General features: G+C 41.4%; 1 protein-coding gene across 1 annotated transcript in view; it reads right to left on the bottom strand.

Moving 5' to 3' along the window:
* The window catches only part of PAG1 (phosphoprotein membrane anchor with glycosphingolipid microdomains 1), a 74,902-nt gene extending 50,567 nt beyond the window's left edge, over positions 1-24,335 (bottom strand). The window contains 2 exon segments of the mRNA XM_006193926.3: positions 6,972-7,066; positions 23,285-24,335. The gene's annotated coding sequence lies outside the window, so the exon portion shown is untranslated.
* Positions 24,336-24,792: the final 457 nt, after the last annotated feature.

Raw genomic sequence — 24,792 nt, 5'->3', positions numbered from 1 at the left:
GAATGATAGTAATGCTGGAGAAGGAAGGAATTTTGTGCAATTTATCATCATTTACTTTAGGGGAGTCTGCATTTTTAAAATCCACAGAAATGCAGTCACGGTTTCCTTGCCAATATTTGTATAAAACATTTTCCAAACAAGACTGATTCATCTTACTCCGAAATGAATTGTTAGATCACAACAGAGAATGTTAAAGAGTTTGCATCCCTTATAGAAATGCCAAACAGTTTACTCTGCCTGATGCTGCACTATAAATAGGGAAATCCAAATGCTAAAAATGTTCTTCAAGTTGCCAAACATAGTTCTTTAGCATCTACTTCCTTCTACAAGTGACTCATTCTTCTAAAGTTTGAAAATGAAAGCTAGTTACAATTCACGGAGAAATGCTGTAGTGTACATCGATCAGCTAAATGTAAAAGGTATTTCATTTACATACATTTCATTTCCCTTAGATTATACCCATTGAAAGGCTTCTTTGGGCATTTATTGACGTTTTATTAAAGAGTAGTCACTCTGATGACAGATTTTTAAACTAACAATTAGAACAGCCAAGCAACTTGAATATTGCTGGAAAATAATGATGCTGACTTAAATCATTTTGAAATTCATTAGCTACATTTGGATGTAAAAGATGTAAAGTTTATTTGCTGTAATAAAAATATGTTAATAGTGAAGTCATAACATAAAAACTAATTAGGCCACCAAACAAGATGGCACCAATAATGCCCCAATGGCCAAGCACAAAAGGAAATTAAACTCTAAGATATTTCACCTGATTAAGAAAAACAGGACTCTTGGGAAGAAATCACCCTTTGTTGTAAAAAAGAATAATAAATAGGGGAAATGCTACTGATTTATGATTGGCATTTCAAAATAGTATAACCATGGACATCTTGCAATAAATAATAAATAAGAGAACAGAAATCGTATAGAGATTTGCATCACACGTTTGAGGTTAGCATTTATTTGAAGAGATAACCGCCGATTTTCACTGAGACCTGGGACAGAAATCTACAGGATATGCTCATGTGATGTGGATGAAGCCAGGGAGGCCAAGAGTGGATTCACATTTTCTTCCAATCAACTGATTATACCACTGGCCTTTAATCTTCCTTCTGCAACTCATCAGGCCTCCTGCTGGCCAGTTACCAATCATTTACTGGAGGAGGACAAGATTCTGTTTAAACTGAATACAAATAATTACTGCAGCCTTTTTTCCTGGCTTCATTCAAGGCTTTTCCACCTGTTTTGACCTGCACAGTTATACTTTTGCAAACCTCCATGGGAGATAATCTAATTATTTTAAAATCTCATGGTATATAAGAAGTGATCTAAGTAAAATTACCTGATTTTAGGTAAGTTATTGTTCAAGATTATGTTATCATATTCATTTAAATACAAACTTTAATAATTTTACTTTGACTTTTTCTTATTTAATAAGTGGATGTGCTATTTAATTAACTTTAAATTCATTGTCTAATAAAGTGCATGACTCGCAGACTAATTTTTGAAAAGGCATACTGATGTGTAATTGATTTGGGGGCCAGAATTATCAGTTTTAAACTCTATTTAATATGTTCTGATGTCAAAATAGAAAATGGGGTCCTGAAAACACAGAATGAGTGTGATGATGACACACAAAGGTCACACAAAGGAATCCGTCCTGGAAGAGCAAGTCAAAACTTGTCTCCATCACACAGCCCTCTGGGTTCTGGAGAAGACTCGAGTCCGGAGCCAGGACCCAGACATCTCCACTGCACACCACAGCAGAGCCGGGCTACAGCATGTGACGTTTAATAAATGAGGCTGACGTGCCCACAGCTACCCACGAGTCACACCTACGGGGGTTCCACAGCTTTTTGGTACTGGCCTGTCACAAAGCCAACATTTCTACCTAAAAGACCAGAAAGGCCACAGAATTTAGACACTATGGGAAAAAACTGATCTCAAAACCAGGAATAGTTGTTTCCTTACAGAAAATGTTTGTTCTTAGCTTAGGACCCTATCATTAACGACCATTCAGACATCAAAAAGATAATAAAGGGAAACTACAAACAACTCTGCACACAGAAACGCGACAATTTAGGTGAAACAGACCAATTCCTTAAAAACTACTAATTATCGCAACTCATCCAATATGAAATAAATAGATGGAAAAGCCTTTCGCTATTAAGGAATCGAAGATGTAATTTTAAAACTCCCCAAATAGAAATCTTCAGATCCAGACAGTTTCACTGGAGAATTCTAACAAGTGTTTAAAGAACTAATGCTAATTCTTCACAATCTGTAACTGTTTATTAGAAGACACAGAACAAAATTTGGTTCTTTCATGTCAACCAGGAAGGAGTCCACAGAGTTCATTCTGCACACTCACCTCCCTCCTTCCTCCATCTCTCCTACCATCTATTCCTTGTGCCTAGTTTTACCTTCACCTCTTTTTAACTCACTCTGTCTTGATGTGTTGTATATTGTATCTTATTCTTGAAAGCCCTTTTGGAGGATGTAAGGATATCAACAAACAGTTTCTAGCTGATAAAGATGAAAAGACCTTGGCGATAACCCCATTCTCTCCCCCGCATCTAAAGATGGGCGGGGATTCAGGGATCCCAAATGTAACATGTTGGTTTCCCCTCATGCCTGACTGTCTCCTGTGACACTGGGCTCTCTCATCTCTCCTCTGCCCAAGGGATGTCCTTAGACCTTTCTCCCGACCTTAGAGAAGAAAAAATGCAGGCAATTCAGCCTTCTGCATCTTGCTTTGGAGGAACCCAAGAAAATTCTGAGAAACCTGCAGTATGTAAATCAATTAAAGTTTGTTTAAACCATGTCTCTCAAACATCTGATCATAAATAAAATTTCTTTTCCTTTCCTTTTCTAGAAGCGTGGTGGAGAGCTGCGCCCATGAACACCCCTCAGAACACACTGGGTTGAGGTGAGGCTTCCAGAAGGCAGCTGTCTAAATCCCCACGGTGGGTGAGAGAGAACAGTCAAACGTCCATCTCACTGACACATTGGTCTGAACAGTGGCTTCTCTCAACAATGTTGTCAAGTCCAGCAACACTGCTGGTCTCAGAGCCACTGTCCATCAAGGTACAGAACTCACTCAGCTGTAGGGTGCAGCTCAACCAACAGCCACGGGATGCGGGGCCCTGAATCCTGTGTTTACCATGCAGCATTAATCTGCACCCGATTTTGAATTCTAGTAGGATGGAAGTTACAAAAATTCTTCCGCCACTGACATAAATGCCAAGAGACAAAGGGTGTACAGTTTCAAAACCAACGGTATAACACACTGTGTCACCTCTGTGGAGATGGTGTGTTTGTAGACCCCAAAAGGGACAGGATCATCAAGCAAACCACTGTGATACAGGAGCCACCTGGGGTTGGGCGCACGGAGCCCTGAGGCCCAGACTCTGGCGCGGAGGGCCCCGATGCCAGTGCTGTCTACCTTGCCCGCCTGTGTGACCTTGGACAAGTTACTCACCCTCTCTGAGCTTCCGGTTCCTCTTCAGTAAAATAATCGTAACAATAGTAATTAGGGTAGTCAGGTGGATTAAATGAGTGAATATTTGCAAAGTGCTTCCCTCACAGTAAATACAACGTAAGTTTGTTAAATGGAATAGTATCATTAAGTGTTTACTCCAGTTCCTCTCTATTGGTGTATGTCTCCTTTCATAATAGACAAAAATGATGCACAGCACTGGTGACAGCGAGAGCCTCCCGCTCCTCATTTTAAGACAGCTGGGCCTGATTAATTACAAGGATGCAAGTGAGGTTGGACCAGGCCGTTATGCATCTAAGGCGCACGTGCTCCCCTGTGCGGGCGGTGGTCGCACGTCACAGAGAGCCTGGTTGTCCCTTGTGCCAGCTCACGGTCAGGCCTCGAGTGTGGTGGTTACCGGGGATTCTGGCAGCACAGGAATAAGAGGGCAGAGCAGGAGGAAGGGCTGCCAGACTCACAGAGGGGCCAGCGATAGCCCCACAAGCTATGTCTCGCTAGGGGCTCAGCGGGTCCTGAGCCACAGGCAGCCTCTCCGAAGATCCCCTGGCGGGGGCAGTAGGCACTGACCCTGCCTCTGTCTCCCCTCCCTTAGCAGCCCCACACTCAGTTGTTAAAAATAATAAAATGAAAACGACTTGTAAAGCAGACAAAATAAAGGCACTCCAAAGACTGAAGCAGTACAGGGAAATAGTTTGGTAACACCTTGATTCTCTTTTCTTATGTCTTTGGTATTTACTTGGAAGGAGTGTCCTATAACTATATTTCCTATGTTTTTAAAAGGTTAACAAGTACATCTGTATAAAGATTGCCAAATATGTTTTCAGGAAATGTGTATTTCTTAAAAAAAAAAAAAAAAGTAGATCGTGTCTATGAATGATGTCCCAAGTGCCCAAGTGGTGGGAAAAGAGATCTGTGTTAGGTGTGTAAGGCTAATCCTTATATAAGTTACATAAAAGGCTGAGCTGGGTTTGCAGTAATCTAATAGCTGATACGCTGATGTCATCATAACTCTAATTCACAATGTCATAATTTATATTATATTGTTCTTGTGAAAAAAATGCAGGGAGTTCCTCTTACAAATATAAGCTAAGATCGCAGAATACGACAAATCTCTCTCTGAACATACGGACGAGGGGCCCGTGAACTTGGCTGGGGATGGCCCGGCCCACCTGCTCTCAGGGCTCCCCTGGACCAGCCGCTGTGCTGTGTCTGTGCACATGGCAGCCTGCAACACCTTTTCCTGCTCAGTATGAAACACACACGCACACAACCCAGACGCCTGGGGCTGTGCTCAGGGAGGCAGGGGAGCAGACTGAACACAGAGCCTTAAGAAGCACAAACCCCAGGCCTGACTTGGTCTGGGTTTCCATTTCCGCCGGCTCAGTTCCCAAGGCAGGGTTCGCACGCTGCTTTGAAGCTGCACTTTTACAGCTGCTGCCTTTAAAGTTGTGAACGTTCTGAGCAGGAGGCCCTCTGACACTGCCCCTAGCAGGGCACGTCATTTTCAGTTTTCTCTTACCTTAGGCAGCTCCCACTTGTTTCTATGGATCATCAGATGGCAGGCATGGGTTATTTTTCATTTACACCGACGTCAGATGCTAATACGTAAGGAGGGATCGCCAAGCAGATCTAGTGTGTTCAGAACGTGTGTCTCACCTTCCACGATTTTCATTTTTTTTTTAACCGCCCTATTGAGATAGGCATGCTGCAATCTTAAAGACTTTTTTTCACGTGAGACATGCATAATACAGCACAAAGAAAACCATCACTTCCAAGAAAACTATTTCCTCCAATTCTGTCTTGCATCTATAGTCATGGAAGCTTTAAGAGTTGTTTTTTTTTTTAAAAAAAGCTCCAAGCTCATCTATTGCTTAAGATTTTGAGATTCTCCACTGCTTCCGAGAGGCTGCTATTCTGTATGCATAGCACAGATCCCTGCCAAGCCTATTACAGTGAATAAACAATGTCTTCTCTGTCAGGACAGGGAGTGAATAGTATCACAAAATTCTCCTCTAATGTACAGCCTCCATCTCCCCGACCCAACCCCTTCAGAAGAGAACAGGCAGAAGGGGGACTGGTGAAGGAAACATTATTCTCTCCCTGCCAATCTGGAACTGCATTCTAGCAAGCTAAGCCCTGAGGGATGTCGACTCTCCATCAACTGCTAAACGGAGAAAGTTGACAAGCTTATTTTCTTTTAAATTGGATAGTATATTTGTGCATTTCTGTGTGTGCGTGCACACGAATCGCTTTGTCAGGAAGGGAGGAGGCAGTTCATCAGATATAATTTCAGGGCTTAGCCAGAAAACAGCTTGTAACTGCAGACTGAGCAGCAACAGGGGAACTTCAGAGAAATGACACAGCAATTTGTGTTAAAATATTGGCAGCTAATTCATGAATGCTGGAACTGACTGGGGATTCAGCTGCTTCTGTTAAGTCTTTATTCCCGCTAAGCTCATGATTCATAAAGAAAATGCCCAGAGTTACTTCTCTGAAAGATACAGTAGGATGCTGACAGACTTCTTTGGTGTCTCTGTGTCTCATATTTATTAACTCTGTCTCTCTCTCTCTCATACACACACACTCCTTCCTCTCCCCCTAAAAGAGACATCAAGCATATAATCTTCCAAAAAAGAACATTCATTCATGAAGCATTTGTCACCAGCCCATGGAGGATTTACTCAGTAGGTATTTTCATAAAAGAAGAACATGGATTTCTTTTAAACCTTCCACGTTTGGGGTAGGAAGGGATAAATTGGGAGTTCGTGATTTGCAGATACTAACTACTGTACATAAAATAGATAAAAAAGAAGGCCCTACTGTATAGCACAGGGAACTATATTCAGTATCTTGTAGTGACCTATAATGAAAAAGAATATGAAAAGGAATATATGTATGTTCATGTATGACAGAACTATTATGCTGTACACCAGAAATTGACACAACATTGTAAACTGACTATACTTCAATAAAAAATAAATAACTCTGAAAAAAAACTTTCATATTTTAAGTCTTAGTTGGTGTAAAATACCATGATTCAGGTTTTTTTCCTCCCTTGTGATGTGATTACAGCACATATTTATTTTGACGCCTAAAGGAATTACTCAGCTCTTCCTCACACAGCAATGCTCTTTTTAGCATCAAACCATGCTGCCTGTTATTTTCACAAATATCTGCAAGACACTGACATGAAGGAAAAAAAAAATACAGCGTCCCTTTTCTCCCCTTTTTCCCACGCGTTTTGAGCCCAGCTCAATGGGCTCCCGGATTCTGGCGGCATTCTCCTGGTAACACATTTAGAAGGGACTGCAGGGTATCCCAGCGGCTCTGCTTTTCTGCCTGTGTCCCCCTCGCTTTCTCTCTCCCATGTCACTCTAGGTTTGTCCTCAACAATTAAGCCTTTGTGCCGTCCCACTGCAATGTGCACGTTCTGATTGTGCCCCCTTCTTGGTACAACAGTAATATTTACCTTGGAGAGAAGCTTGTCCAAATAAGGATTCAAAATGCTGGCAACGTGCTCCCTTTGAAGTGTAGTTGTGGGGAACGTCTCTCTTCCTTCTTGGCCTACAACCAAAGAGAAAGAAAGTTAGGGAACAACAACAACAAAAAAAGACAGATCGATAGAGACCATGAAAGATATCTGTCCAGTTCACTGTAAAAACGCTAGCAATTTATGGCAAGTATAAGCTTTATATTCCTTCCTGAACAAAGCAAACTACAAAGTCGAGGGAAAACTACAAATAGTCGTGGATAAGTAAAACAATGTCTCTAAAATCACAGTCAAGTCGATACACATACACGTCAAATACACATCAATTGACTTGCTCTTTCCTTAGTTTTCCTAGTTTTATGACAAATAAGTCTATGTTCCTGTACTAATGCTAAAATTCAAATAACTTTTGTCTGAATTTGAGATGAAACAAGGGATTTATTTGAAGAGGGCACTTATGCTTTGATGGAAGGTAAGCTGTGATTCAGTTGTGGAAAATGTCTTATCAAAAGCAGAATCTTCGGTGCAGCATGAACAGTGTGGCCCAAGTGACACACAGACCTCATTCCGAGTCGTCCCTGCATCCCGCCCACCGTGGAAATGGGGAAGATGCAGGAATGGAGGGGACTACAGGGATGTCTTCCTTTGATCGCCCATCATGTGGCTCTGCTCTGCTTCTGGTACCCAGCCCTTCCTCCATCCCCCTTTCCTCTCCAGATCTCTTTACATCCTCTAATAAACATCTCCTGTATTGAACCTCTATTTTACATAAGACACCGTGACAAGTGCAGTGTGAGAGGCAGGAGGGGAGAAGGATGAAATGAATGAATGAGTGAGTCTCCAAGGAGAATATTCCAGCTGTTGCCTAAGATTCAGAACCACTCAGTTATTTAACAGACTGAGCCATGATCCTTGATTTGCAAAATCAAAAACTGAGTAGAACTCGAGCCTTCTATATTTGCATCTAGTGATGTTCTTTTGTTGGGATCCACATATGATCTCTTAGACTGAGTGTTGCCTTCTTCCACAGCAGAATCAGCGGATTATTTATATTATCTTAGGTACATCTATTGTTTCCCTGACAGCTACCAAATGAAAAATGGCTGCCTTTTGTTTGCTGCTGCGTTCAGCTACATTATTCTTTTCTTTTTCTTAAGTCTAAAAAGATTAGAACAAGACACACAATCATGGGCTGTCTTCCTCCAGCCTGACTCCAGGTCTTTCCACTGTCAATCATGCAAACTAAGAGGGCAGGGCTTCACTGGGTGAAGGGCTTGACGCACAAGAGCCTTTCCCCAGCCATCTTTCAATCTTTCATTAGATTTCAAATCAATCCTCCTGCTGAACTTCTGCCATCCAGCTCTATTTAGGACGTGGATTCCAACTGCAAATCTCTCCACTTCCCCATGTTGTTACAGTCAATCCCAGAGAACGCTCTTGAATTCATTAGAAACCTGAGCGAGATTCATTATCTAAATCAAACTGCTACAGGAAAAAAAAAAAAAAACAAAATGAAAAGAATAAACAGTTTTCTTAAAATGCCAAATCTTATTAATATGTATTAGAAATCACACGTTTGCGTATGCTTTCTCTATTACCAGACATGAATAAAGAGTCTGATTTAAAAACTGAACACGTGATTTGACAGCTAATTTCATAATATAAAAGTGGTACATAATTTTGCATTTTCAGAACATGCATTTCACAAGTTAAAAACATTCCAAAGAAACAAGGTAATCAAGACAGTGTGGTCCTGGCATAGGACAGACATAGAGATCAAGGGAACAGAATTCAGCATCCAGAAATAAACCCATATATCTAGGGCCAACTGATTTCTGATAAAGGTGCCAAGACTATTCAATGGGGAAAGAATAGTTTTTTCAACAAAGGCAAGTAGACAGTTATATGCCACAGAATGAAGTTGGATCTTCAACCCAGACCATATAGAAAGTCAACTCAAAATGGATCAAATATCTAAATACCTTAAGAGGTAAAATTACAAAACTCTTAGAAGACATAAGGGTAAATCTTCCTGAGGTCAGATTTGGCACTGGAGTATACCAAAGCACAAAACCAAAGCACAAGCAACAAAAGAAAAAATAGATAAATTAAACCTCATCAAAACTAAAAACATTTTAATGCTCTAAAAGATACTATCAAGAAAGTGACAAGAGTGAAAAAATGTATGTGCAAATCATATCCGACAAAGGAATTTTTATCTAGCATGTATAAAGAAACCTCACAACTCGATGATAAAAAGACAAATAACCCAACCAAAAACAGGCAAAGGATCTGAATAGACACTTCTCCAAATAAATATGCAAGGGCCAATAAGAACATGAAAAATGCCTCATATCATTAGTCATCAAGGAAACACAAATCAAAACCATGAGATACCACTTCATTCTCACTAGGATGGCTATCATCAAAAAGTCTAAGACAGTAACAAGTGTTGACAAGGATGTGGAGAAATCAGAACCCTCGCACCTGGCTGACAGAAATGTAAAATGGTACAGCCACTTTGAAGACAGCCTGGTTGTTTCTCAAAAAGTGAACAAAAGTTATCACTTGACCTAGTAATTCAACACCTAGGTAGATATCAAGAAAAATGAAAATGTGTGTCCATGCAAAATCCTGTACAGGGATGTTTACAGCAGCATTTATTCACAACAGCTCCAGAGTGGAAAGAATACAATGTCCATGAAATGAAAGGAAGCACTGGTACAACTTACAACATGGACGAACCTTGAAAACATGCTAAGTGGAAGAAGCCAGTGACAAAAACTCCCACATACTATCTTATTGCATTTAGATAAAATATCCAAAATGGGCAAATAGACAGGTTGCCTAGGGCTGGGGAATAATCACCCTGGGGATGCTATCTGAGAGTTCTGTGGTTCCTTTTTGAGGTCATGACAATATTCTAAAATTGTTTGTGGTGACAGCTGCACAATTCTGTGAATCTACCAAGAACTATTAAATTGTACACTTTAAATGGGTGAATTGCATGGCATGCAAATTACATGTCAACAAAGGTGTTACCAGAACAACATTCCAAGGAATGTGGACGTTATAATGTTGGTCATTATCCAGATCAATCTGAAAGAAATATGGCGCTGCGAACCCAAGCGTGATTTTAGCTGGGATCGCTGGAGTTGCTGCCCTGAAGCAGGATCACCTGGCTCCACTGCAAACCATCTGAGCCCGACTGAGACAATGAGGGTATAATTCTGCACGGACCAAATGATCCTTCAGGTCCTCATGATTATCTCCAGTGTGGACAGCAGTTAATTACTGCAAATGATTACTGTCCAATCAAATGGAAATTCTATGGTGTCAGTGTTGATTTTCTTTTCCACTGAACGGAATTTCAGGACTTCGGGAAGCCAGGTGTCTACTTCAAAATGACTGCCCCCACTGCATACACTAAGTCAGTGGAATGCCAGGCTCAGAACTGCTTCTTCTATGCGTATTTCATTGACAGACAGTTCTCAGGAGGATTGATACCAGGTTCTTAACATGGATGATGTCATTCCTGAGAAGCTCCAACAAGTGAACTCTGGTCATTCATGATGCATTCTGCCAACTAACCTGAAGGCTTGTTCTGGCTAGAGCATGTCAGAGGAGCCGAAATAAGGATGGGATGTGCACCTGAAAGATGGCCTGGTCCAAGCCCCAGCTGTCACTGCTAAGGGGAAGTCTAAGGAGAGGAATATTTCTTCAAAATTATGCCCTTACAGGGTGGGGAGGGATAAATGAGGGGCTGGGGATTAACAGACACACATTACTATATATGAAATAGATAAACAGCAAGGACCTACTGTATAGGCACAGGGAACTATATCCAATTTCTTGTAATAACATGTAATGGAAAAGAATCTGAAAAGAAAAAAAATATATATCCATGTGTATATATAATTGAATTACTTTGATGTACACCAGAAACTAACATTGTAAATCAACTACACTTTAATAAAAAGTTTGTTTTTTTTTTTTTTAAAACTACACCCTTATAGTCCCTTCTGGGGAAGTAGTGATGATGTCAACAGCAAATCTCCCTGTATCTGGGCGGATAAATACAGGGATCTGGTAACACAGACCTGAGCGACTTTACTCCAAACCCATGTTTGAGAGGCAAGACATCTACTCAGTGTGAGACTAGAATCGTGACGCTCAATGAACAATTCTCAGATTTGTTTCTACTGTACAGCACAGGGAGCTATATTCAACACCTTATAGTAACCTATAATAAAGAAGAATATGAAAAGGAATATATGTATGTATATGTATGACTGAAACATTATGCTGTACCCCAGAAACTGACACAACAATGTAAATGGACTACAATTCAATAAAAAAGTCCTAAAGGAAAATAAAATAGAATAAAAATTAAAAGTGAGGTATAAACCAAGCTCACTTGATACCTGACCCCTTCCTACAATGCCTGTAACATTCAGTTTCTAAGTGCAATGTCAAAAGAACTCAGGGAACCACAGCAGTAAAAAGCACTGAGCACTGAATGAATCACAGTGCCTAGGATACAAGAATCACTCAATGTTTATTCATGGATCGAGTGAATTAATTTTAAAAACCCAGAGCAGACTTGAGGATGTTGCTGTCACACAGCTGCTCTCACTTGCAGTCCCTGAAGGTAGAGAAAGGCGCAGGCTTGCAGGTTGCTCATGATCGGTGTGCCACCACGGCGATACATCACAAGTGCATGCCATCCTTTATCCACACTGCAGTGGAAATAAACCAACAAACAAAGCTTAGACTTGCTAATCCAGTCTATGCTGGACTCCCTTCCATAAAATGAAAGGCTTCCAGAAGGAATCCCTTTTTATCTCTGGGAACATTGTTAGGTTTGAGCTAAGGGTAAGGAAGGTTTAGTTTAGTGCCTGCAACCTAGTTTGAGTCCTGGTTCTAATGCAGAATAAGTCCAATACTTTCCCTAGATGGGAACCTTTCAAATACTCGGAGATGCATATTTAAAGAGGTTGCAGGGGGAGGGTATAGCTCAGTGGCAGAGCTCCCGTTTGGCACGCATGAGATCCTGGGTTCAATCCCCAGTACCTCCATTAAAAAAATAAGTAAATAAACCTAATTACCCCCTACTACCAACAAAACAAAACCAACAAAAAACAAACAAACAAAAACAAAGCAGTCCCTCTTCCTGTGCCCTGCTGCACCCTCTTCTCCATTTCAAAGAGGACAGCTTTGAGTACCACCTACCATAACTCAAAAGAAGATAACAGGTGGAAGGAGAAGGGAGCTGGGTCCTGGCCAGGCCTGTTCACAGAGAGCAGAGCAGGCTGACAGCCCCATCCAGCCTCAAAGCCCAACCTAGGAACCAAACACAACAACCAAAGGACAAGGTAACCTCAATCTGATTTAGGGAACAGTCCTTATCTGGGTTTTGGTGATGGTGGTGGTAGAGGAATTCTCAGGGCCCAGCTGTCACAGGAAGGGCAGACCTATCAGCAGGGCGCAAACAAGCTGGTGAAGTCAGGACGGCGGTCTGCTACCATCCTGGAGGTCCAGGCACAGCTGCAGAATCCAGCCACGGGGCAGCGAGTCCAGGTAAGAGCCACAATTGTTGAGAAGACCAAGACAGACCATGGTTCCCAAAGTAGACACTGAATTGTAGCCACTTGGATACACAGAGCAGAAAGAGCTGAAACTTGCAAGATCAAGGAAACTGGAAGTCATTCCTGGGATACCAGATCCTGTATCTGGATGGCAAGAAAGGCCACCTGGAAGGCAGAAGTGGCCGTCCCTGTGGTCAGCACTGAGATAATGCCATCATCAGCACGGCAGATCAAAATTCAACAAACAAGTTCAGCCAGCTTTGAGCAAGACTACTGGCGGCGAGGCACAGAGGGAACATGATTAGTGGTTCCACTGCCCCGTGGGTAGGTTTAAACATCTTAAGTATTAAGACCTGCTTTAGTGAGAACAGATTCTGATTTGGGGACGGCCAGAGGGTGCACTCAAGAGGGGCGAGTGGGGAGGAAACAGGGAAGGCAGGAGGGTACAGGCTGGGGGCTGACACTGTCATTTGCTGGTGTTCGCTTCTAAATGGGTGAGCTCGAAGACAGTTCTCCAGATGAAGCAACACTTCCTCAGTGAAGAGGAGCACAGGGCTCTTCTTTGTGTTAGTCCAGATGCTGTACTTTTATTTAGAAAGCCCTAAGATCACGGAAGCTTTTTCCACCGGCTACACTGTACTCTTGGCACATATGAATCCTCTACTTGACTAACACAAAATCTAAGTTTCTTTCATACATGCTGCTGCTAAGCCACATCTCTATTGCCTTTCTGCAATTTAATTGGCGGTGGCGGTGGTGGTAGTGGTGGTGGTGAGGTCCCTGTCATCCCTGTGCCATTTCTGCCTCTTAGGATTTGGGTCTTTGCATTAAATGTCAAGATGTTCTTGAATTCCGTTTCTCTCATTTGTTATTACACGAGCCATCTCTCCCAGCTTTGGGCCAGTCCTCTTGTTGACCAGAATGGAATTAGGTTCAAATACCAGAAAATTTTTTTCCAGGAAGAGAGCAATTTATTAATCAGTTCCCTCTGAATACACTTACCAAACCAGTTATTAATCAAGTTCATTATACACATCCCCTATTTGTCCAAATGGTAAATGTTAGCAATTTGATACCCTTTTGGTTAAGAAAAAATCAAATACATCTCAAAACGAGTGTATGCTGTTTGTTATTAATCCTTCTGAATCCTCTAATGGGTTTAATAAATTGTCCGTAGGACAGAGGTCAATCTCAGAACAAAGACATATCCTTCAATTAAAATTTCAATATTCAGCCGCTTACCAGTAATCATTCAAGAAAGCGATACTCCATATGCTCAATGGTACAGCAGGTAAAGGAGTAGCTAAGGACAGTATACATGGCCTATGGTACATGGCGCAATATTGGAAAAACGTAACTTATGAGGCCTCCCCCTCCCACGTTACTTCCCTCGTGCCGCGCTTCTCCCCTGGCTAAACTCCCTCGTGTTTTCTGGCCACTTTTTCTTGCTGGCTCTCCCTGCTGTGCCTCTCATCTCGTCCACCTCCCAGCTGCGTCAGCTCACACGTTCAGCCTTCCTGGTATTTACTGTGTTAACAGTTCTAGTTGTCATGCCATCTGATGTCTCCTGCTTCATTTTTCACACAATCTAACAGCTGAAGTCCCTGATGTATGCACAATAACAGTCCATTAAGAAAAGAGTGTTTTTCTGGGTTTTTTTTTTCCTTACTGACAACTAGAAAAATGGAAGAGGCAAGAAAGATTAGTCCATAAAGGTGCCAGGGAGAGGCCAATAAGATGAAGGCAAAAAAAAAAAAAAAAATCAAAAATTTTTTAAGCATGAAAAAACATTATGATGCTGGGAAAGTAATTCCTTCTGAAAATCCCCTTCAATGATGTGGTTTAATGAAAATAATCCCCTTTCTAAGAAGCACATATTTTTCTTAAATTCTAGGGATGAGAAAAATCCTCAAACACACATCCTTATGCTATCTGTAATATACAGAACTCAGGTAAATGCAGATACAGTTATAACACATATGTTGAGTTATTAACAAATGACATCTTATTAGCAAAACCTTCTTTCTGTTGATATGTTACTTAGAAAGAGGCTTAAAATGACACCATTTACTATAAGCCTTATCTGTAAGCCTGTATTCCAGGCGAGCAAGTCTTTGACATGAATTCCTTGCAGTTTCAATATTAACAGAGAAAAAATCAAAATGATCAAAGTGTTCAACAGGAAAAAAAAAATCCTTTCCTGTTGGCAAAAAAACCCTGAATAGTTTACAATATGCAAATTTAATGTACTTAAGGAAAATTGCATGCTTTTCAGATACCTGAACAAAAAGCAAGGAAGCATAAACACTGACAAAAAGATTAGTTTTGGAACTTAAATGTTGCTTTAGTGAACAGATAATAAACTGACCCCTCTAATTCCTCGTTTATGAATTGGAAGTCAGAGAAATATTTAAAAACACCCTTCTTTGGGCAATGTAAATAAACGGAATAATAACCAGGGCAACCAAAGAGATCACTCATTTATTCATTTCCTTATTCACCTTTTAATGTTATTTCCTTGCTAACAAAACAAAACAAAACAAAACAAAAGTAAATATTACTCCGTTCCCTTCCACTCTGCATATCTGGGAGGCTGTCTATTGAACTGGAATTTAGCTGCCATATTTTGAGCCTATAGCTTTGGCTTGGCTTTGCCTAATGATGGTTACTTAACTAGGAAGTCACTTGGCCCATTGCCTTGCCTATCACTGAACCTCTTATCAGCCTTCAGACATTTCCTGATGAGGAATAACTGCTGCTTTATCCAGTCTTGGGACCACCCAAAGGGTGGTGGAGTTGGAGGGTTGCTGGTGACTGAGCTTTTCCAGGAAAGTTGTGCACGTGGGTGTGGATGTGTGTGGTGATGGATGGGAGAGTGGGGGTTGAGGGGAGGGAGGCAAGGCGGACGTCCCCTTGCACAGGAAGCTAAAGAAGGAAACTTGAAGTTTGCCCACAGATACTTCTGAGATCCAAAATTCCATAGAAATCTACTTATTGTTGGGAATCCCAGCCACAGAGTAATTCAAGACAGAAACAGCCCTTCCCTCCCCTCTATTCTTAAGGTTCTGAAGAACTGGCTGTGTTGACCTGAGGCAATTGCTCTGCTGGTGGGGACACATTTCAGCTCCGGATGGCTTTCCATATTACTATGCTGCTGTCCATAAAGTCTCTGAGCTTCAGAGGGGTGTGTAGGGGTGTGGTGGGCAGGCTGGCATTTACGGATGGACCCTTATAGGACAAAGTAACCTTATAGAGTCCCCTTCTCTCCATATATGTGTATGTACAGGTTATCTATCTATATCCACCTCTCTCTCTCCATATATATGTGTATATATAGAGACTGTATATTTATATGTATGTAGTGAGAGAAGACACACAGACACACACACACACACACACACACACACACAGGCATCTGACCACTTTGATCTTAGACTCTCACCACCGCCGCAGATGTCACTCCAGAATCGTGCCATGAATGTAGTACCTAGGTGGCCATTCTCTTATAACCTGGGGCTAGTTTTGGGAGATGCTATCATATGTATGGCAGTTCCACCATCTCTTTGATGAGAAAAAAAAACTACTGGATGACCTAAGATGAACTCTGGAGGAATCCTGAGGCACTCGGTGAGATGTAATGCTCAGTTTCCCAGAGCAAGTCAAGAAGATTCATTTGAATGGGGACAAAGCAGGAACCAGCGCAGGCTTAAACACGGGAGCAGGAACCTCGCAATCGTCAATGCTCAGTAAATCTTGGCTCTGTCATGATCTTTAAGGCATGGTGTGTCCAGCAGAACTGAAGGTGCCATGATGGACTCCAGGCTACTGAGCTGCATCTCTGCAGGGAGGCTACACTTAGGATACGATACTCTTGGTGGGAGGTGTACACTTGTCTGTGTGTGACCCTTCTGAACCCGTCATAGGTTGAACTGTGTCCTACCCAAACTCATATGTTGAAATCCGAATCCCCAGTACCCCAGAATGTGACCTTATTAGGAAATGGGACCATCACAGATATAATTAATTGAGATGAAGTCCTACTAGAGTTGGGTGCGCCCCTGACCTAATGTGATGGGGTCCTTATAAAAAGGGGACATTTGGGAGACACACTCAGGAACAATACCCTGGGAAGACTGGAGCTATGCTGCCAGAAGCCAAGGATGTCCCAGCAGCTAGAAGAGAAGTCTTCAAAAGGTCCTGTCCTTGCATAAGGGGAATGGCCCTGCTGACATCTTGATCTCGGACTTCCAGCCTGTGAGACGACATTTCCGATGTTTCAGCTGTGGTCCTTCGTTATGGCAATCCTGGGAAACTAATACAGAGCCAGTACATGGGAAAATGCTCAAGTTTCCTAAGACGGGAGTCCTGACTTAAAGGAACAGAGAAGAGTCGGTGACTTTACGTATGTCATGTCAAGAAGGTGTACACATCAACCAGCTGCTAGACTGGAGTTATTTCTTAATTACATACATTTAGTGAACAGTGGAATAACAAGCAGGCTCACCTAATTCATGACACAACTTCAAAGAAAGAATTTGCATTTTTAAACACTGTTCTCGGTAATAAACTGAGGGACTAATTACCAAGACATCATGAAGCAGAATTAAAGAGAAAGCATTCAATAGTGAGAAAAGTTTTGAGAGGACTCCATCAGAATTTAACTGATCAAAATTCCGAGGTTTTTTTTTTTTTTTTTTTTGCTTTATTGGGACATACATTTAGACTGATGTCATAGCTCACTTAATTTATTTATCTTCTTTGACTCCTCCTCTTGGTTAATTGATGCTTTTCCTTGTCTTTGAAAAGTCACTCAAAGTACATGCTTAAAAGTTTGTCCTACTCAAAGATATAAAACAAACTTACAGATACCAGGGGTAAAGGGGGTGGGAAGGGATAAATTGGGAGTCTGAAATTTGCAAACACATACTACTATATTAAAATAGATAAACAACAAGGAACTACTGTACAGCGCAGGGAACTATATTCAATATCTTGTAGTAATTTATAATGAAAAAGAATCTGAGAACAAATATATGTATGCATATGTATTATGCTGTACACCAGAAATTGACACACTGTAAACTGACCATACTTCAATTTAAAAAAAGTCTGCCCTATTTTACTGTTTGGCACTTGCGCATATTTCAGAGTTGGGTTAATGCAATTTTAGAGTTCAAAGCAAACTCCACAATATTGCAGTTCAATGAACTTTAGCAATAAGGAAGCCGAGGCCCAGCTGTGATCACAGCTCTTTAGGGCAGAGGCTGGGATGTAACCCAGGCCACTTCTCATTAACCCCCGCTCTGTGGCGCTGGCTTTGCCATGTTTCATGTATGCCATCTACGTGTGTGTCCCTTATTAGATCATGCCTTCAGGGTGCGTGTCTTTTACTTTTTAAAAAAATCTTATCCAAAGATTCTCCTGCAGTGCCATATCCAGAGCAAGCATACCAAAATGCCTATTTAATTATGGATTCTTTATGATATGGCTGAGGTTCTGTGAGAAGATACTAGCAACTGATCACATGTGAACGCTTTCCAGCACACTGTTTTTCTTCTTAAGTCTCTTCCATTTATTTAATATCTGGAATATACTTCCTTTAACCTGACAGTAGAACTAATTGGCATTATACATAACCCAGGTTTTGTTTTCTTAGTTTTGATTTCCAGGCTAATGGCATTTTACGTGAGACATGAGATCTGGGCTCTACTCCTGCGGCTCTTTGTCAAAGAAGCCCATCTAAGTGGTCGAATAAGGTGGGAAGGGGACAAAAAGAAAGGACATAAGAGAAAAGGAGAAAGGAAAACCAGGCTTTAAAGATTTTGAACCCCCTTGGACAAAGACACCATTTCTGTTACCGTTGGTAAATACCACCACACAACCAATGCTCCAGGAGGTAACCGGGCTGCATCTTCACATATAAAACAGGAAACAGCTGAGAGTGGTTTCCATCTCAATCTGCCCAAATGGAGGGATCTCGTGTCACCCACAAGCCAAGAAAGAAGAAACAAAAATATCCCCCGAACCTAATGGTGAGAGAGAGAGAAATGAGAAATACAGTAGCTGCCTCCTCACTGCAGAATTACGTTTTTTTGTGTGTCTGCCATCAACAGGTGTTGCCATGGTAACTGTCCTGCAGTTAAGAAGTAGTAGAGGAAAGAAAATCTCTACAAGACCAGCATAATGGGAAAAATAAGAAAGGTGTGCTGCAGTGAAACTAACCTCAGACCTCACCGAAGGAGCAGCCAGAGCCTTGCTCTCCCAACCCACCTGCTCATCGCCAGCCCGATGTTTCTGAAAGGGCTGATGCGGGGGGTGGGGGGGACAGGGGCTCAGTCCAGGAACATGGTCCCTGGGGGAGCCGGGGAACTCTCAGTGTGGAGCTGCTCAAGTCCTCAATTTATCTTAGGTGCTAATTTACATCCCCACTCCCACGGGCACATTTTAGCTTTCTGATGGCTCTGGGAGGGGGGAAGGTTTCAGCTTTGTAATGTTGTGTCTGGGAACTTCTAGAAAGGGAACATACATCAGTGAATGGCTTCCTTGTTCTGCCACTTCTCACAGGTAGTGTATTTAGTGACACTTTCTTTGCTTTCTTCCTTCAGATGGAGAAGCTAGGGTTTGCATGTGATGAATTAGTGAAATACTTAATAGCTATTTCTTCCTGTGAACAACTATAGCCAATATTTGCAGCCCTGGCCCCAGGAAACACCTCAGAGCCTGGCCAGGGTTAGAATCCCATTTCTATGGTTCTTCCTCCATCACAGCCACTGACAGTCTCCCATATACTTAACATCCTAATACATCAGCATCACAAATGATGAAACTGTAATTATTTCTGAAATTAAATTCTGCACTTTGATTGTGTAAGCTATTGTGGGTAAGCACCACCCCCTTCAAAGAACACAGTCCCTCCCCTTACCAAGCTTTTTGTTGTTGTTCAATGACCACTGCATCTTATAAATAAACAACATGGATAAATACAGTTTGCTAACTTCTTTGACTCTTTAAAGGCTAATGTCTGAAAGGTTTAGCCTGAGACACAAATCAGTGTGGTATACCAAAGCAACTCTACCAAGGCCAAGGATGCACTGGAGTGTATAGAAAATAAGACAGCTGAGTTGTCAGCAGGGGTAGCTCTGGGGCCTGACTCTACCTCCCTTGTCCATCTCTGGGACTCAGTGCCCCGTTCCCTAAAGAGACAGAAGCTCCACCTCCTTCATGGGGTTGAAATGAGGCTCAAATGAAATAATGCTTTGTTCATACACAGTCAAACACTAGGCAAACGAAAGCTGATGTTGGAAACAACAGTATCATTTGTTTTTCAAGCTCTCTCTGATTGTCAGTATTAGCTAATTCACAATTTTGATGACAAGTAAGCCACGGAATTTTCACATGACTTTTCTGGTAGAAAAACCTCTTCCCTCTATCAGTCGAAGGCGCTTATCTGATCTGGAGTCACTGTCTTCTCTTAGTTCTTGTTCTTTAAACTTTCAGTTCTCAGGCTGGCAGCTGTGTATCACAGGGTGCATGTGTGCATGTGCATATATAAACGAGGAAGGGGGTAAGGGAGGGGAGGGGGAAAGGAAGAGAAACTGAGAGGACTAATGAGTTAACCAAGGGGGAGGAGCTTTCCTTCGGTTGCACAGATACGAAACCATCCCTCGTAGTGTTGGCTGTATTATTTGCAATCTGTAGATCACTAGGGACAAGTTCTTGGTGGCCTTACACACTCTTCAGCAGAAGCAATTCAAGGGATGACATTAATTTCTGCCACTGACTCCCTGTCATGGTGCGCTGCCTCTCCATTCTCAGGCAAAGGGCTTTGCCGCTGGTCGTTAAAGACGCATTCTCAAACTAGAACCCCTGGATCTCTTTCACAGTAAGACACATACCTTTCGTCTTTTTCCCTGTGCTTGTTTTATCAAAAACAGCTCCCTCTTTAAAAATGTTGCTCTCTTACGTCTGAGTGTTTTGAATGCACAGCCCCCATTTCACCCCTTCCATCCTGTCTCCCGCTTCCCCCTTACATGCCTGCTGTTCCTCACATTCAGCTGTTGGCCAAGTCCCATGGATTCCACCTCCTTACATTTTCATTGTAGTAAATTTCCAGTTTATTACAATGCATGCTTATTGAAAAGGCTCACGGAATAAAGAAAGGTATATTATAAAATGAAAGTTCCTTTTCACCTTACTGTCCCAATGCCATTTCCTCCCGTATAGATTAGCACTGTTAGAGTTGAGTTCAAATGCTTAAAAAAGGTCTGGAGAGATACAGAGGTCTGGAGAGGTATTTTTTTCTTTTTTTTGTTACACACATGGTATTCTACACAGAGCACTGTTCCACTGTTTTCCTCGTATTCATTAGAGAACTTTTCATGTTAGTAAATATTGAGTTATCTCATTCCTTTTAATTACAGAGCATTCAGTGGTACCAGAAATATACTGTATTCAGACATTTCCACGCCAATGGGTATTTAGGTTGTTTTTGGCTTTCCTCAATTAGGAACACAGTTACCAAGATTACTCCTGCATATTTATCTCAGCACATGAGTGAGCATATTGATAGGATAGATTCCCAGACATGGAATTGATGGGTCACAGAGCATGTGCACGATTCGTTTCATTCCCCTGATTCTTATTGACCTAAAACCAAAGGTGTATTAACATACAGTCCATGTAACTATAAAAAAGAGGATACTTCTCAATTCTGTTGGGTTTCACCACTGATCAGATTCATTTCTCGTAATACCTTTTGGGATTCTTGGATATCCTTGTCTGCTGATGGTATTTCTTTCTGGCTTCTCAGTGCTGCTGTGGATTTGTGAATTTCCTCATTTCATTCTTTTTTTAAAATTTCAGTAGCTTTCTAAAATGCAAAAATAATCACTTCACTCCCCTACTTAAACGCTTTCAATAATACCCTGATGCTTGGTGGGTGTTAAGGGTTGGGTTTTGTCTCCTAAAATATATGTTGTATGATATGAGAATTATAACTCAAAATGGCTGTTTTTTTAAAAAAAAGCATGATTCATTTAATGCATTCAAGTCCATAAGCATCACTGCTAAAACCAGTCAAATCTTTAGTAGCCAAACGTCCACACAGATGAACAAAATAAACCTTCTGTTCTAATAAAAAAGAGAACAAACACAAAGCCACAGCCTGAAATGTTTCCAGCATCCTACAGAAAATGTGACAGACACCAGGGCATTTCACATCAGGCCATCCACTCGGACCGTCCCAAAACCTAGTTGTGGTGGCCTCACCAGGTCTCAGAACTTCCCTCGTGTCATAAAGAATCCAATTCTCTCTTTGTTTTATGTCACTAGAGATACACTTAGTTCAATAAACATGAGAGCTAAGAGAGAAGAAAGTAAAAATGTTAAATTGATAGCCAAAAAATGAACTCCTGAAATCTACCGAGTTTTAGTAGTGGAGGGAATAGCAGATGATGGTGAACCAGCCACCTCTGTGCTCAGTCAAGGCAGTAGCATTTGCCAGGGTTTCAGGCAAAGGAACATGACTTCTTCAACACCTGCCAAACTGTTCCGTAAGTCTTCTGAATAAATGAGGCCAAGGAATGACTGCAAGCAGACATTTTGGTGCTTACTGATACACTGTTTTGTATTTATCAGCTATCATACGAACGCCTGTCACTTTTCCCAAAGGAAACCACAATCCCCTCGAATACAGGGAAGGCGGCTAACGGGTTTTCTCCTCCCACCACTCCATTCTCAAAGCATTCAGCAAAGAGTTTAAACTGCTTTCTGCAGTACAGGATACACCCGTCTTAGAGTCTCACAGCACTAAAGAGATTTTTTTTTCTTTATAGAAACATTGTTTTGGAGCAAACATGACATAATGCATGGAATAACAAAATCTACGTAATAAATCATTTCATAATTAATTGTTTTCCGTTCTTTGAAGCCCCATTTCCAAGGACTTTATTTTGGAGAAACGTATACTATAATCATGGAAACAACAGAAAAAGCCTTCAGAATCAGTGAGCTGCTGGCTCCTGAATGTATCAGAGCCTGGCTCCGCGAACAGGGTTCCACTGGGACCCAGACTGACACATACTACGAACTTCAGCTTTGAAAACTATCTCAGAATAGAATAAAATCTTTTTTAAAGGTAACCTTTTAATGGAAACACGGATGAGAAAGGGGGGATCACTTCTCTCTGCAATATGTCCTTACGTAGGTCACACACTCCAAAAAAAGTGACAGACGCTTTGTTACTGAAATCTGATAAGTCCCCTAGTTCAATATACACTTAAAAGCCTATAGTTAAATGTAATTAGCCAAGATAAATTACACAGAAACCATGCAAATGTATGAAAACATTCTCAGAGTTCAATGTGCTAGGATGCAATAAACAACAACAAAAAAACCCACCTCTCTTACACATTCAGAAAGAAAAACTCAAGTGTCCCACTTCTGAAAGCTCCTTAGGTAAGGAGGGAGCTCCCCAGTTCCCGGGGTGGGAACTTCCCAGACCCCTGCAGCCTGACCACCAGCCTCCCCCCTTTCCAACACAAACTCACCTTCCCCTGTCTTCGCTGGCACTACTCCTGCTGGAATGTTCCACCCTCCCTCGTCTCCCCTTCTCTCTAAGTCCTGATCATCTTTCTTAGTCAGGCTTGCTCTTTCCTTCTGACCTTACTTTTTGCCCAGTTCATGTGACATCGAATATTACCTCACCTGTCCTGTAAAGGGGGTGTGTGTAGCAAGTCCTTTCTCCCCCCTGGATCAAGCAGTTCACGCAGGGTTAACACTTCTGGCTCTCACCACCTCCTCATTCACTCCACTGACCGTGAGGGAGGTGGAGTGACTCATCTAATGGGTGATTCCTGAAGCATAAATGAGGTACCCTGGGCAGAGCCCCTCCCTTCTTTCTTTGTGGATGGAGCTGCCCTCTGGGAATTTTCCTCTGACTCTCCAGGCTGTAATTTGAGTTGATCCTTTTGGCCCACAGGCCTGACCCAGCCGCTCTGGGGTTGCACATCAGTACAGTCAATAAACCCTGCCCTCCAACCTGGCCTTTACCAGTAATAATGATGATAGTTGAACCTTATCAACCAATTATTTTATCTTCCTTCTTAATTTTTTTCAGCACTTGGGAGGGTCTCGGGACTCTGGTTTTCATCAAAGACTCCCACATCGTTCATATATGTAAGTATTCATACATTGATTAGATGACTTTCAAAACTGATGTGAGATTATGTTCCACCTCCCTGCCCAGATATAACTGTGGCTTTTGTTTCATAGATCTTTGCTACCCAGGGCTGCACCATAATGCCCAATGTACAGTAAGAATAAACTCAGAGAGGCTCAATCATGAATACATCATTTAATTCAAGATATATATAGAGAGAAGATTAAAAACAAAACTTAGGACCATGACACCTGTCATTCCAGCTAATGGTTATGACTTTATTAATGCATTTTTGGTATCACTTATCAGTAGTGTTAGCATAAAGTTAATATACGCAGGGTGAGTATAAAATTAATATATGCTACACACTGTGATCCTGCAGAGTCAATTTAATTGCACACTGAGCGGCAAGAAGAGAGAATAAAAGATAAGGCATATACTGATTGATTTTCTTCATCAAAAGCCACAAGATCCCATTTCAACAAAACCCGTCATTAAATTTACAGCATATCTGAGAGTGAGTTTTATGTGATATATATCTGAATCTAATTTCCAATGCAATGACGGCAATCTATCATAAGCCAAGTTCTCATTTACCCACATCTTAAACTTTCATATTATAGGTTCCATTTTCCTTTGCTCACTCTTACATAAAAAAGCTTCGCATGTATTTAAAAAGCTATTAATGTGCAATGAGGCTGAGAAACAATGATTTAGTTGTCTAAGTATATGTTTTTGAGTGTCCTCCCACCCATGAAACAACAAAAGTAGATTAAATACATAAAGGATTTATAATTACATCAAAACAAACACAGCGTTTTAAAAAACCTTAGCGGTCAATTAATATAATAAACCGCTCATTTCTCTTCCGTTTTGGTTTGAGCACTTTTTTTGAGTTTCCAAGTCTTTTTATATTGTTATTTTTAAAACTTTTGGGGGGAGGAGTAATTAGGTTTTATTTATTTATTTTTTTAGTGGAGGTGCTTGGACTGAACCCAGGACCTTGTGCATGTTAGGCATGCACTCTACCACTAGGCTATACCCTCCCCTGATT

Source organism: Camelus ferus, chromosome 29 (assembly GCF_009834535.1).
Source record: "Camelus ferus isolate YT-003-E chromosome 29, BCGSAC_Cfer_1.0, whole genome shotgun sequence".
In the NCBI taxonomy this organism is placed as follows: domain Eukaryota; kingdom Metazoa; phylum Chordata; class Mammalia; order Artiodactyla; family Camelidae; genus Camelus; species Camelus ferus.
Note: the sequence above shows the minus strand (reverse complement) of the source record. Positions and strands in the feature narration are given on the sequence as shown.